We start from the raw sequence: 14,375 nt of genomic DNA, 5'->3' as shown, positions 1-14,375 counted from the left end.
CTAAACTACAGAAAGAACCCAAATAAAATATGTTCACATATACATACCCAGGTATTCTTAGGAACAAGAAGTCAAGCTGATCAACAGTGAGAAGTTGTTCTCCATTTCAAGCTGAGACAAGAAAAGCAGCAATAGAGACATCTATTAATTAAATTTCAAAATAAATGTCTTGTTAGAACTTCTTAATGGAGAGTCTAGGTCCACAAACAGGAGAATCAAATTTCGGTAGATTTCAAAGGAACATTTTATCCACTCTAACTTGTAAAAAAAACAAGTTTTACCTAGTATTTTAAAGCCTTTTTCTGCACATTACATCATAGACCTGAATAGTTATGGAGTGATTTTTTAAAATAGAATCTTGCTTGGGATAACATCTCCAGAGGAATCCGTCTCTTAATTTCCCATGTGAAATTATGATGCTAGGAAGATACTATTTTGAATCACTGTGGCATGATACAGTTAGGATCAAATATTAATCTTTGCTCCATGATTAGTCATCTTCTGTGTATGATTACCTCTGCAGAGTCTTTAAAGGTCACTAAATAATAATTTCACCACCGTTTCCTATGAAACAGTGGTGAAATCCAATTTTTTTTACTATCGGTTTTGTGGCCGTGGCTTGGTGCGCATGGCTTGGTGGGCGTAGCAGGGGAAGGATACTGCAAAATATCCATTCCCTCCCCACTCCAGGGGAAGGATACTACAAAATCCCCATTCCCACCCCACTCCAAGGGAAGGATACTGCAAAATCCCCATTCCCTCCCCATTCTGGGACCAGCCAGAGGTGGCATTTGCCAGTTCTCTGAACTACTCAAAATTTCCGCTACTGGTTCTCCAAACTGCTCAAAATTTCCACTACCAGTTCTCCAGAACCTGTCAGAACCTGCTATATTTCACCCCTGCTCTGAAATATTCTCTCTTTCCTATTTATAATCCAAGTTCCTTCTCCATTCATTTGGTCCAGGGGTCCATTCACTTGGCCCAGGGGTCAGCAACCTTTTATTTATTATTTATTTATTTATTTGTCAAACGCAACAATATATATAAGGATAAGCATGAAATAACCATATGAATTGAATACAATCAAAGGGAACATTAGGACAGGAACGGTAGGCACGCTGGTGCTCTTATGCCCCTTACAGACCTCTTAGGAATGGGGTGAGGTCAACTAGATAGTCTTTGGTTAAAGCTTTGGGGATTTTGGGAAGAGACCACAGAGTCAGGTAGTGCATTCCAGGCATTAACAACTCTGTTACTGAAGTCATATTTTCTACAATCAAGATTGGAGCAGTTCACTTTAAATCTATTGTGTGCTTGTGTAATGTTGTGGTTGAAGCTGAAGTAGTCTTTGACAGGAAGGACATTGTAACAGATGATTCTATGAGTTAAACTCAGGTCATGTTGAAGGCAGCGGAGTTCTAAATTTTCTAAACCCAGGATTTCAAGTCTGGTGGCATAAGGTATTTTGTTGTGATCAGAGGAGTGGAGGACCTGTAAAATCTTTCTGGACACACTCAATTGTATTAATGTCCGAAATGAAGTGTGGGTTCCAGACACAGAACCTGCAGCTCTGGAGCTGCATGTGGCTCTTTCGCCCCTCTGCTGTGGCTCTCTGCCACTCAAAATATGCGTCACAACCGCCAATGTGCGACACCTGCCGGCACACGATGTAATGAGCTTTTCAACCCCTGGTAGGCCAACCATGGATAAATCCAAGAAAAGAAAAGTTTCAGAAGAAAACAGAATGTTTAATTCAACTACAGATGCTAGTTTTGTGGCCGCTCAAAAAATAGTCAGGCACGGGAAGGGTTTTGTGGCTCCTGGTGTTTTCTTTTCTGTGGGAAACGACTCAAATGGCTGTTTGAGTGTTTAAGGTTGCAGATCCCTAACCTGGCCAGTAATACAATTTCCTTTCAAAAATCCCCTCCAATACTGGGATCCTTCCTTCAACTAAACTGTTTTCCTACAACTACTTTAAAACACATGGTGGCAACCTTGAGATAACTTGAGTCTTACCAGGTTACAAACATGACCCTCTGTAGCAGATATACTCTCTGAACCATTTCCTGTGGTTTGTCTCCCTTTTACCACCAAATTTACATGTTAGAAGACAGTCCCTTTGCAAAAGGAAAGAATAAGTCTCTGTTGCAGCAAAGCTGGCAGCAAACCTCTGAAGGTGTCTACACCAGCTTTGAAGTTCTCCAAAGATTATTTTGGGAGGGTTTAGTACTCACATTCTTAATCTGAAAAAAAATGTGGCTTTTCTTCTTCTTCTTCTTCATCATCACCTCACTTCTAAGTATGTTTTTTACTTCCTGATAATGGTAGACTATAGGTTTTGACTGGGCAGGTTTTCAATTCCATAGGTTCCTTCAAACCAAATCAATCCTCTGAAAGTTTTTCGATAAATTGACAGTAAATTATATCGCAGAAATTACAAGAAGTGAAGTATTCGATTGAAACAGAATCTCTCTCTCCCTCTCTCCCTCCCTCCCTCCCTGTGTATGTTTGGTAATGGGCATAATAGAAAGAATATAAAACTGGAAAGGAATTTACATAGGGTAGCCCTCGTAATTAGAACTGATGTTTGAAAACAGCAAGAGAGTTGGTCCAAGCAGCATCAAAGTTGCTTCTGAAAAGGGTGAGAAGGAGCTACTTGTCCACCTCTCCAACTCACCTCATCAATTGTCTATTATTTTCTGTCCAGGAGGAAACAGAGGACAGTCGGTGAAGCAAACGACTGGCATTGTGATTGTTACTGAAGGACAACCCGTTTATCTCAATTGTTCTTATGAAGCAGTGTTTGGTGGCACATATTACCCACTCTGGTACATTCAGTCTCCTGGCCAGCCTCCAAAATACCTTTTGGATTCACGTTGGAAAACAGCTGAAGGGTTTGAAGCTACGCATGATGCCTATGAATTCGGGAAAAAAGGAGCTTTCAACATGCAGAAACCAACCACCCAATTGAAAGACTCTGCCGTCTACTTTTGTGCCTTCAAAGACACAGTGAGACAAAATAGATGAGAAGCCAACAAAAAAAGGCCCAAAGGGGAAGAAAAGCAGCGAAGGTGAGCTCGGAATTGAAAATTCCAATAGCTCCTTTGAGACGAAGTTCCATGAACGTAGTTGGAGGTAATCCAGATCAATGTTGCAATGAAAGTGAGAGGTAGGAAATTGGGATGTTTGTGGTCATTCAGTGTCAGATCCCAGGAAGAAGGACCATCTGGGAAAATATCTGATAATGGTTATTGTTGTGCCTTGCCCTCCCTCCTCTCCTCAGCCGGGCCCCACCCGCCTCCTCCCGGGCCTGCTATCAGATCCAGAGTCCGATAATGAAGAGGAACGGCCTGGCATGCTTCCAGCCCCCAGCCCTGGCACCATGCCTGGACAGAATGTCAGGAATGAACAAACAAATCTCACTCCTACAGAATGTGAGCAGGGAGCCAGCCACGTGCTAGAATTACCGGCAGCAGATTCAGAGGAAGGGAATTTACAGTGGACGGATCCTTGTTTCTGGAGATCTGAGAGGCGACGTCAGCAGAAGGAAGGGAGGGGCAGGCCTGGATAAGTGCTGAGTCGTGGTGCAACACCCCATGGCCTATATAAAGGACCAGCTTGAGTCAAGCAATTTGAGTCAAGCAAAGTCTCATCTGGTTTGCTGAAGTCACAACTTGGATTCCTGCCTGCCCTGAGAAATCTGAAAGGAATTTGGCAAAGCTGCAGAGGCTTCGTGGCCACGCTTGATACAGACTTCCTAGACCCGGTCATCGGAGGGGGAGGGGGACACGACAATTATCTAATCATTTGGAACATCTTATCTCCATAGTCATGCAAAGAAGGCTGTCATGTCATTTAGGTTCCAGCCAGTGGTGGGATTCAGCCAGTTCGCCCCACTTCGGGAGAACCGGTTGTTAACTTTCTGAGCAGTTTGGCAAACTGGTTGTTGGAAGAAATCATTAGGGCAGAGAACCGGTTGTTAAATTACTTGAATCCCACCACCGGTTCCAGCATAGTGAGTTGTCCATTCAACACTGGGATTCATCTTTCCACTTTTAACCTTTTCAGACTCTAAAATGATTCCAATTGACATTTTATATAAAGAACGTCTTTCTCTCTCTATGTCTCTCTGTCTCTTTCTCTGCTATTTATCCTCCGAGTTCCTTCTCCATTCACCTGGCCAATAATACATTGTTCTTTCAAAAATCACCTTCAACCAAATTGTATTCCTACACCTACTTTAAAACACATGGTGGCAACCTTGAGATAACTTGAGTCTTAACAGGAGACACACATCACCTTCTCTAGCTCTCTGAACCATATCCTGTGGTTTCCCTTACTTTTACCACCAAATTTACATGTTAGAAGACAATTCCTTTGTGAAAGGAAAGAATATGTAGCTTCTAAGTCTCTGTTGCAGCAAAGTTGGCAGCAAACCTCCGAAGGTGTCTACACCAGCTTTGAAGTTCTCCAAAGATTATTTTGGGAGAGTTTTGTACCTAAATTCTTAATTTGAAAAAAATGTGGCTCTTCTTCTTCTTCTTCATCATCATCGTCTCTCTTCTAAGTATGTATTTATTCCTAACAATGGTTGAGTATAGGTTTTGGCTGGGCATGTTTTCAGTTCCATAGGTTCCTTCAAATCAAATCAATCAATCCCCTGAACGTTTTCCTAAAAATTGGCAGTAAATTATATCCCAGAAATTACAAGAACTGAAGTGAAATTGAAACAGAATCTCTCTCTCTCTCTCTGTGTCTCTGTCTCCCTCTGTCCCTTTCTCTCTGTCCCTTTCTGTCCCTCTCCCTCTCCCCCTTCTCTCTGTGTCTCTCTTTCTCTCTCACACACACTTTTTCTTTTTTTAATTTCTTTTTGTCACAACAGAATACACAAACAATTGTCATAGATAAAACAACATATTTTGAAGAAAATATATACATATATGTAAAAAAAATATGCATTAACTATATCAATTTGATATGATGAAGGGAACAATAGGACAGGAACAGTAGGCACTTTTGTATTCTTATGCACGCCCCTTATAGCCCTCTTAGGAATGGGGTGAGGTCAATAGTAGACAGTTTTTGGTTGAAGATTTTGGGATTTTGAGTAGAGACTATGGAGTCAGGTAATGAGTTCCAAGCGTTAACAACTCTGTTACAGAAGTCTCTCTCTTTGTCTCTCTTTGTCTCTCGCTCTCTGTGTGTTTTGTGAGGCGGACGATGGAAAAAATATAAAACTGGGAAGGAATTTATACTGGGTAGCCCTAATAATTAAATAAGCCCTAATAACCGTGCAGGACCGGCCTAGTGGGGTTTTAATAAGGGGTTTTATTGGTTTTAAGTTCTTCAACCAACTCTAAATTTTCCTTTCAAACTGGTCTTAAAAATTGTACTGATTGTCTTTACTTTGGCTGTAAACTGCCCTGAGTCCTTTTGGAGAAGGGCGGTATAGAAATTGAAACAATAAATAAAATAAATAAATAAATAAAATAATTAGAATTGGTGCTTGAAAGTAGCAAGAAAGTAGGTCCAAGCAGCACTAAGGTTGCTTCTGAAAAACTGTCCACTACCTGTCCACTTCTTCAACTAACCTCATGAATGCTCTATTATTTTCTGTCCAGGGGGAAGTACAGGACAGTCGGTGAAGCAAATGATTGCCATTGTGACTGCTACTGAAGGACAACCTGTTTATCTCCATTGTTCTTATGAAGCAGGGTTAAGTGTCTCACACGTCCTATTCTGGTACATTCAGTCTCCTGGCCAGCCTCCAAAACACCTTCTGAATTCATATTTCAACACAGCTCAAGGATTCCGAGCTACTCACAATGTCAACAAAAACGAGAAAAAGGGAACTTTCCACATGCACAAACCAGCTATCCAGTTGAACGACTCTGCTGTCTATTTTTGTGCCTTCGGAGACACGGTGAGACAAAGTAGATGACAGGCTGACAAAAAAGGCCCAAAAGGGGGAGAAAAACAGGGAAGGTGAGCTCAGAAATGAAAATTCCAATAGTTCCTTTCAGACCAAAGTCCACGAACATAGCTGGACGTAATCCAGATCAACTTTGCAATGGAACTGAAGTGTAGGAAATTGGATTAGCTGATGCCAATCAGTGTCTGATCCCAAGAAGAAGCATCACCTGGGCTGAGATGATAAAACAATGTTGTCTTGTAAGTGCTCTATGCTTAGAGCTGAAAGCATTGTTAGAGACCCCACACACCTGTTGTGACCCAGGTTCCTGGACCCGGACTCCTGGACTCGGATGATTCAGAAAGTGAGGGAGAAGACCTGGCCAGCCCTGCTTCTCTTGAGCCCTTTCCCTCCCTGGCACCCACTCAAAGGGAGGAGGAGGGGCCGGCAAAGCCTGATTCTCGGGAGCCTCCTTCTGATTTGGCAACGCCCCAAGAACAGTTTTGGAGTGATGCAAGATTACGTAGACATGATCGGCGTGCGCAGCAGCGGAAGAGTTGGGACAAAGCCAAGTCATAATTGTCATGCAGTGACATCTGCAGAGACTATAAATAGGAGGCGGGACTTCCTGGTTTTTTGTCTTGGACAAAGCAATGAATTGGCGCGAGCTAACGGTCTCAATGGAGGGAAGAATCTATTCGTGAGTAATTCTGGCCTTATCTATAATTTCCTCGTTATCTCCAGAAACTTGGCAGGCCTGTGGGTAGACGTGGCCAGGACATGTATCTATGTAATAAAAGGAGAAAAGGAGGCCTCTGACTGACTCTTTGCTGGGAGTATTAAGGGGAGGGAAACAGAACATTTTGTCCAAGACCTGACTAAAACATCTTCCACCAAAGATGGACCAGCAGCAGGTACAGCAGCAGTTAGAGCAGCTACAAGCAGCTAATCAACAGCTCCAGCAGCAAGTGGCTCACTTGGCAGGCCAATTTGCTGCCAGGAATATGCCTGCAGCCCCCCCCATCCTCCCACTCCTCCTCCTCGTCACAAGTGCCCGATAACCGTGCCGGATAAGTTTTCTGGGCAGCCTGAGATGTTCCCGACCTTCTTGGGACAGTGCCAGCTCTACATGGCTATGAGGCCAGAGGATTTCCCAGACGACCGGGCTAAGGTGGCCTTCGTGATTAACCTTCTTTCCGGCTCGGCTGCTCGATGGGCCACGCCTCTCTTGCTCCAGGACAGCCCCCTGCTGGCGGACCAACAGCATTTTTGGCAGCACCTGCGCACCATGTATGAGGACCCCGTTCGAATGCTGACGGCAGCCAGGCGCCTTAAGGAACTCAGTCAAGGGAAACGCCCCCTGCAGGAGTACATCGCCGAATTTCGTCTTTTGTGCCAGGACTCTGACTGGAATGATGCAGCGCTGGTGGACGCGTTCCAGGAGGGACTCTCAGAGGAATTGCAAGATGAGCTGGCCCGCGTGGAGGCGCCGCGGACCCTTGACAACTTGGTGCCCCTTTGTCTCCGCCTCGATGCCCGTCTGCAACGGCGACCGTCCCATCGCACCCCCCGGGACCCGCCGTCGACATCTGCGCCCCCACTTCCTGCGCCACCAGCACCCAGGGTCGCCCCACGTTTTGTAACCGCTGCGGAAGAGGCCATGGAGTTGGGAGCGGCCAGACCTCACCTGACAGCCCAGGAGGCGGAACCGAGGCGCCAAGGGGATTGTGCCTGTACTGTGGGGAGCCCGGCCACCGCCGCTTCTTGCCCCAGAAAGCGGTGGGCATGCACGCCGGTCCCCGAATCACAGCATGACCAATCGGGAAACGGAGCAGGCCCGACCTCGGGGAAACCCTAGGTCGGGCACGTACTAAGCCCCCACTGGACGTTGCGGAAGTAGACTCTGGGCCCCCTCGGCATCTGATTCTGGACACACGGATATGGTTGGGGAACCAGTCGGACGGGCTCCAGGCGCATGCGCTGGTGGACTCAGGGGCCACAACAAACTTTATGGATCAGGCCTTTGTGACCCAGTTTGCGGTCCCCGTGGTTCCGGTGGACCCTCCGATGCGGGTAGAGACAATTGATGGGCGAGAACTGGTGTCCGGCCCCATTAAATTTGCCACCCAGCCTTTGCGCCTGGCTATTGGGGACCATGAGGAGGCGATCCAGTTTTATGTCACGGCGGACCTTCATTTTCCCGTGGTCCTTGGGATGGCCTGGCTTCGGACCCACGATCCTCAGGTGGCCTGGTCGCGGAACGCCATCTCTTTCCCGAGTCTGCAGTGCGTCGATCACATCCGCCACACCTGTGCCGGCCAGAACGTCCCCACCGCTGCCATCACCTTGCCTCCTGAGCTGACGGACTTCGCCGACGTGTTCAGCGAGAAGGAGGCGGACCGACTACCCCCGCATCGGCCCTACGATTGCCACGTGGACCTTCTGCCCAACGCACCACTGCCTGTGGGACGCCTGTATTCCATGTCGGAGCCCGAGTTGGCCGCCCTCAGGGACTTCCTGGACAAAAACCTGGCCCGAGCGTTCATCCGGCCTTCAAAGTCCCCTCTCTCGGCCCCAGTCCTCTTCGTGAAGAAGAAGACAGGGGACTTGCGCCTATGCTGTGATTACCGCCGGCTAAACGCCATTACGGTGCGGAATCGCTACCCCCTGCCGCTCATCCCGGAGCTACTGGAGAGGTTGCGGGAGGCCACGATCTTCACCAAGCTCGATCTTCGGGGGGCCTACAACCTGGTGCGGATGCGAGAAGGAGACGAATGGAAGATGGCATTCGGCACCCGATACGGACACTACGAATACACTGTCATGCCATTTGGGTTGACCAATGCTCCCGCCGTTTTCCAGCACTTCATGAACGACGTGTTCCGAGACATGTTGGATCGGTTCGTGGTTATCTACCTCGACGACATCCTGATTTACTCCCGGTCCAGGGAAAGCCACCTTCGACACGTCAGTCTGGTTCTGCAACGCTTGCGGGAGCAACAACTCAATGCGAAGCTGGAGAAATGCGTCTTCTTCCGGACTTCCATAGAATATCATCTCGCCCGAGGGCATAGCCATGGACCCATGTAAAGTAGAAGCTTTGTGTAGCTGGGAAGCCCCTCGTCGGGCGAAGGATGTTCAGCGCTTGCTGCGCTTCGCCAACTACTACCGGACCTTCATACCGGGCTTCGCCACACTGACGGCTCCACTTACCCAGCTCCTCAGGAAGAAGGTTGCGTTCCGGTGGGGTCCCCCGCAGCAAGAAGCATTCACAGCCCTCAAGAAAGCCTTCATCACGGAACCCGTCCTGAGGCATCCCGACCCGCTCCGGCCTTTTGTGGTGGAAACAGACGCGTCCAATGTGGCTCCGGGAGCGGTGCTGCTACAGGCTCCGACGAATGGTGGCACACTTTTTCCCTGCGCTTACTACTCCCGGAAACTCAATCCTTCCGAGCGCAACTACACTATCTGGGAAAAAGATTGCTGGCTATCAAGGCTGCATTCGAGGCTTGGCGACATCATCTGGAGGGGGCCCGACATCAGGGTGGAGGTCCGAACGGACCATCGGAATCTCGAGCACCTCACCACAGCTCGGAAGTTGAACCAGCGGCAGATCCGGTGGTCGTTGTTTTTTGCCCGGTTCAACTTCCGCGTGACGTACATTCCCAGCGGTCACAACCAGAGGGCGGATGCCCTGTCCCGCAAGCCAGAGTACCTCTGCGCCAAGGACCCCCTTCCTCCATGGACAGTGCTGCCGGCAGAAGCCTTGGCCGCAGCACGGGAGCCAGTGGACTTGCGGGCCCAGGTGCGAGAGGCGCAGCGCCAGGACGCCTGGTCGCAGCAAAGGAGAGCGGAGGTGGGCCCCACATCTCCTTGGACCTTGGAGGAGGACTTACTCAAGTTTCGGGGGCGATTATATGTGCCCACCGGACCACTCCGAGCTCTCGTCATGACCCAGTGCCACGACAACCCTGCAGCAGGACATTTTGGGTTCTTCAAGACCCTCCACCTGGTGACACGAACCTTTTGGTGGCCCCGAGTGCGGCATGATATACATGCCTATGTGACATCCAACGTACCGTGCCGGCAAGCCAAGGCCGCCACGGGGGCCCCTCCCGGGCTCCTCCAGCCCTTGCCGACACCCGACAGACCCTGGGGGGCGATCTCTATGGACTTCCTGACAGACCTGCCGCCGTCCTCTGGGTTCACCACGGTGCTGGTGGTGGTGGACATGCTCACCAAGATGGCATACTTCATCCCATGCCGCGGACTGCCCACAGCCGCAAAAACGGCCCATCTCTTTCTGCAGCACATCTTCCGCCTCCATGGTCTACCGGACAGGGTGGTTTCGGACCGCGGAGTTCAGTTCACAGCCCGCTTCTGGAAGAGCCTGATGGCCGCGTTGGAGGTGCAGGTGTGTCTGTCGTCATCGCACCATCCGGAGACCGACGGGGGTACAGAGAAGGTCATCGGTATACTGGAACAGTATCTCCGTTGCTTCATCAACCAGCAACAGGACAACTGGGCCGACTACCTGTCCCTGGCGGAGTTTGCTTTTAACAACTCTCAGCACACCTCTACTCAGATGACCCCGTTCTTTGCCAATGTGGGGTACCATCCGCGGCTCTTCCCTCTGGCACCACCGGACTCTCCTGTTCCCGAAACGCAGACCTTCCTGACGGAATTGCATGCGGTCCAACAGTTGGTACGTCAGCAGCTGAATCGGGCAAAGGAGGATTACAAACGGTCCGCCGACCGCTCCCGACGGGCAACGCCCCCGCTGACAGTTGGAGACCGGGTGTGGCTCTCCACCAAACACCTCCCGTCCGACCGCCCGGTAAAGAAGTTGGACCACCGATTCATCGGCCCGTTCCCTGTCGAGGCAGTCATCAACCCAGTAGCCTACCGACTGACCCTGCCACGATCCATGCGGATCCACCCCGTTTTTCACCGGTCCCTTCTGGTTCCTGAGGCCACACCGAGTCCCCTTCGGTGCCCAACAGCACCCGTCACTGTCGCCGAGGACGGATCGGAGGAATACGAAGTCCACAGCGTACGAGACTCCCGCTGGCTGAAGGGTCGTTTCCAATATTTGATCGCGTGGAAGGGATACGGGACTGATTTCTCCTGGGTAGATGCCTCTGACGTTCATGCCCCTGACCTGGTACAGGCCTTCCATGAGCAGAACCCAGCCCGACCGCATCCCGATCGTCAGCCCCGGGGGAAGGGCCCTGCGGTGAGGGATAGTGTTGTGACCCAGGTTCCTGGACCCGGACTCCTGGACTCGGATGATTCAGAAAGTGAGGGAGAAGACCTGGCCAGCCCTGCTTCTTGTGAGCCCTTTCCCTCCCTGGCACCCACTCAAAGGGAGGAGGAGGGGCCGGCAAAGCCTGATTCTCGGGAGCCTCCTTCTGATTTGGCAACGCCCCAAGAACAGTTTTGGAGTGATGCAAGATTACGTAGACATGATCGGCGTGCGCAGCAGCGGAAGAGTTGGGACAAAGCCAAGCCATAATTGTCATGCAGTGACATCTGCAGAGACTATAAATAGGAGGCGGGACTTCCTGGTTTTTTGTCTTGGACAAAGCAATGAATTGGCGCGAGCTAACGGTCTCAATGGAGGGAAGAATCTATTCGTGAGTAATTCTGGCCTTATCTATAATTTCCTCGTTATCTCCAGAAACTTGGCAGGCCCGTGGGTAGACGTGGCCAGGACATGTATCTATGTAATAAAAGGAGAAAAGGAGGCCTCTGACTGACTCTTTGCTGGGAGTATTAGGGGGAGGGAAACAGAACAACACCCTTTCACAGTCTGTTTCTGTTGCTCCCCTCTGGGAGGAGGTTTCAAAGTATTTCTAGCAGGATTACCAGATTCTGTAACAGCTTTGTTCCCTATGCCATCCGTCTGGCAAACTCACAAGATTCGTTTCTCTCGCCAGGTACATGTATACATCTGAACTAGACTGTGTTGTTTCTCCATGTCGTATAATAGATCAAATAATAATAATAATAATAATAATAATAATAATAATAATAATAATAATAATAATAATAATAATAATAATAATAATAATAATAACAACAACAACAGAGTTGGAAGGGACCTTGGAGGCCTTCTAGTCTAACCCCCTGCCCAGGCAGGAAACCCTACACCATTTCAGACAAATAGTTATCCAACATTTTCTTAAATTTTTCCAGTGTTGGAGCATTCACAGCTTCTGCAGGCAAGTCGTTCCACTTATTAATTGTTCTAACTGTCAGGAAATTTCTCCTTAGTTCTAAGTTGCTTCTCTCCTTGATTAGTTTCCACCCATTGTTTCTTGTTCTACCCTCAGGTGCTTTGGAGAATAGTTTGACTCCCTCTTCTTTGTGGCAACCCCTGAGATATTGGAACACTGCTATCATGTCTCCCCTAATCCTTCTTTTCATTACATACCGAGTGCCTGCAACCGTTCTCCATATATGGGTATATGCATAATTATGTATGTATGTATGTATTCATCTTTTTATTTATTTATTTTGTCACGTTCATACAGTGTCCATTAGAGGTGAAGACCCTTTGAGACCTGTATGTAACAAAATTTCATTTTAATATATGCCGATTAGTGTACATTCAAAGTGACAATAAAGTTATGAGCCATGGTGGCGCGATGGTTAGAGTGCAGTACTGCAGGCTACTTCTGCTGACTGCCGGCTGCCTGCAGTTTGGCAGTTCAAATCTCACCAGGTCAAGGTTGACTCAGCCTTCCATCTTTCCGAGGTGGGTAAAATGAGGACCCAAAATTGTTAGGGGCAAAATGCTGACTCTTTAAACAGCTTAGAGAGGACTGTAAAAATGGTATATAACTCTAAGTGCTATTCTATTCTATTCTATTCTATTCTATTCTATTCTATTCTATTCTATTCTATTCTATTCTATTATTAGCTCCCATCATCAATCTCTTTCCACTTATGACTGTATGACTATAACTTGTTGCTGGCAATCCTTATGATTTATATTGATATATTGATCATCAATTGTGTTGTAAATGTTGTACCTTGATGAACGTATCTTTTCTTTTATGTACACTGAGAGCACATGCACCAAGACAAATTCCTTGTGTGTCCAATCACACTTGGCCAATAAAAATTCTATTCTATTCTATTCTATTCTATTCTATTCTATTCTATTCTATTCTATTCTATTCTATTCTATTCTATTCTATTCCATTCCATTCCATTCCATTCCATTATCTGCTTTCTGACCACTGAAATTGTCATACCACATTGAGACACCGGGTGGCAGTACTGAGATGCCCTTTACCCTTTTTTAGAAAGCCAGATGTTGAGTTTCCTATAGGGCATTGAAGTGACCTCACCACCAACCACATCCATTGGTTTACAGTATTGTACCTAAAGCTCTTTAGAAAAAGAATCTATTTCTCTTGAGAAGAAATCCACTGGTTGCCATTTATCTTTCCCATCTACCAAAATAGTTGGTCAGGACTGCACCGATCCTTCAGATGTTTTTGGGCGTGTGGACCTCCTCTCCTTCATCCATGTCCCTCACCAGGGTATGCATTGGATTCATCCTTTGTCTCTTAAATAAGTGATTGCTTTCTATACGTAGTATGAATATAGTAAGTATTTATTTCTACTCCATATGTTAGACCAGTGGTTCTCAACCTTTATAGTGCTGCGACCCCTTTAATACAATTCCCCACAATGTGGCGACCCCAACCATAAAATTATTTTCATTTTGAATTTATCGCGCCTGAAGCCGTATTGGCTAGCGATCTGAACTGCTTGCGATTGCCTTGAGGACGGAGGCATTAAAGCGGAGACTCATCCCTTATTAAGTTTATCGCGCCTGAAGCCAGATTAGGCTAGCGATTGGGAGTGATTGCAGCTGGCTTGAGAGGGAGACATCAGAGCAAAGATTTCTCTCTTTTTTAATTCATCGCGCCTGAAGCCGAATTCGGCGAGCGATTTGATGAGCCTGCAGCTGGCTTGTGGAGTCAACCATTGGAGCGCGATTCTTCGACTCGCAAGTATACTTCCTATATTTCTGATGGTCTTAGGCAACCTCTGGCAAATCGTCATTCGACCCCCAATGGGGTCCCAACCCACAGGTTGAGAACCTCTGTTAGACCATCGTGTTTGGCTGGGCCAAATACTCTATCTTCCGTTGTTTAGGTTCCTTCAAATCAGGTAGATGCCTTGGATGATTTCTTGGAAATTGAGAGTAAATTATTTGCAAGGATTTAGAAGAACAAGAACAGTTATAATCTTCTGGAATGAAGAGGGGGGTGGGTGTCTGTTTGCCCAGTGTGTTTGGTGGTGGGAATGATGGAGAGAATATAAATCTGAGAAGGAATTTCCACAGGGTAGCCCTCACACTTGAGGGACACAGTGACTCAGCAGCTAAGACACTGAGCTTGTCGATCGAAAGGTTGGCAGTTCGGCGGTTCGAATCCCTAGTGCC

Source organism: Ahaetulla prasina, chromosome 4 (genome assembly GCF_028640845.1).
Source record: "Ahaetulla prasina isolate Xishuangbanna chromosome 4, ASM2864084v1, whole genome shotgun sequence".
In the NCBI taxonomy this organism is placed as follows: Eukaryota; Metazoa; Chordata; class Lepidosauria; order Squamata; family Colubridae; genus Ahaetulla; species Ahaetulla prasina.
Note: the sequence above shows the minus strand (reverse complement) of the source record.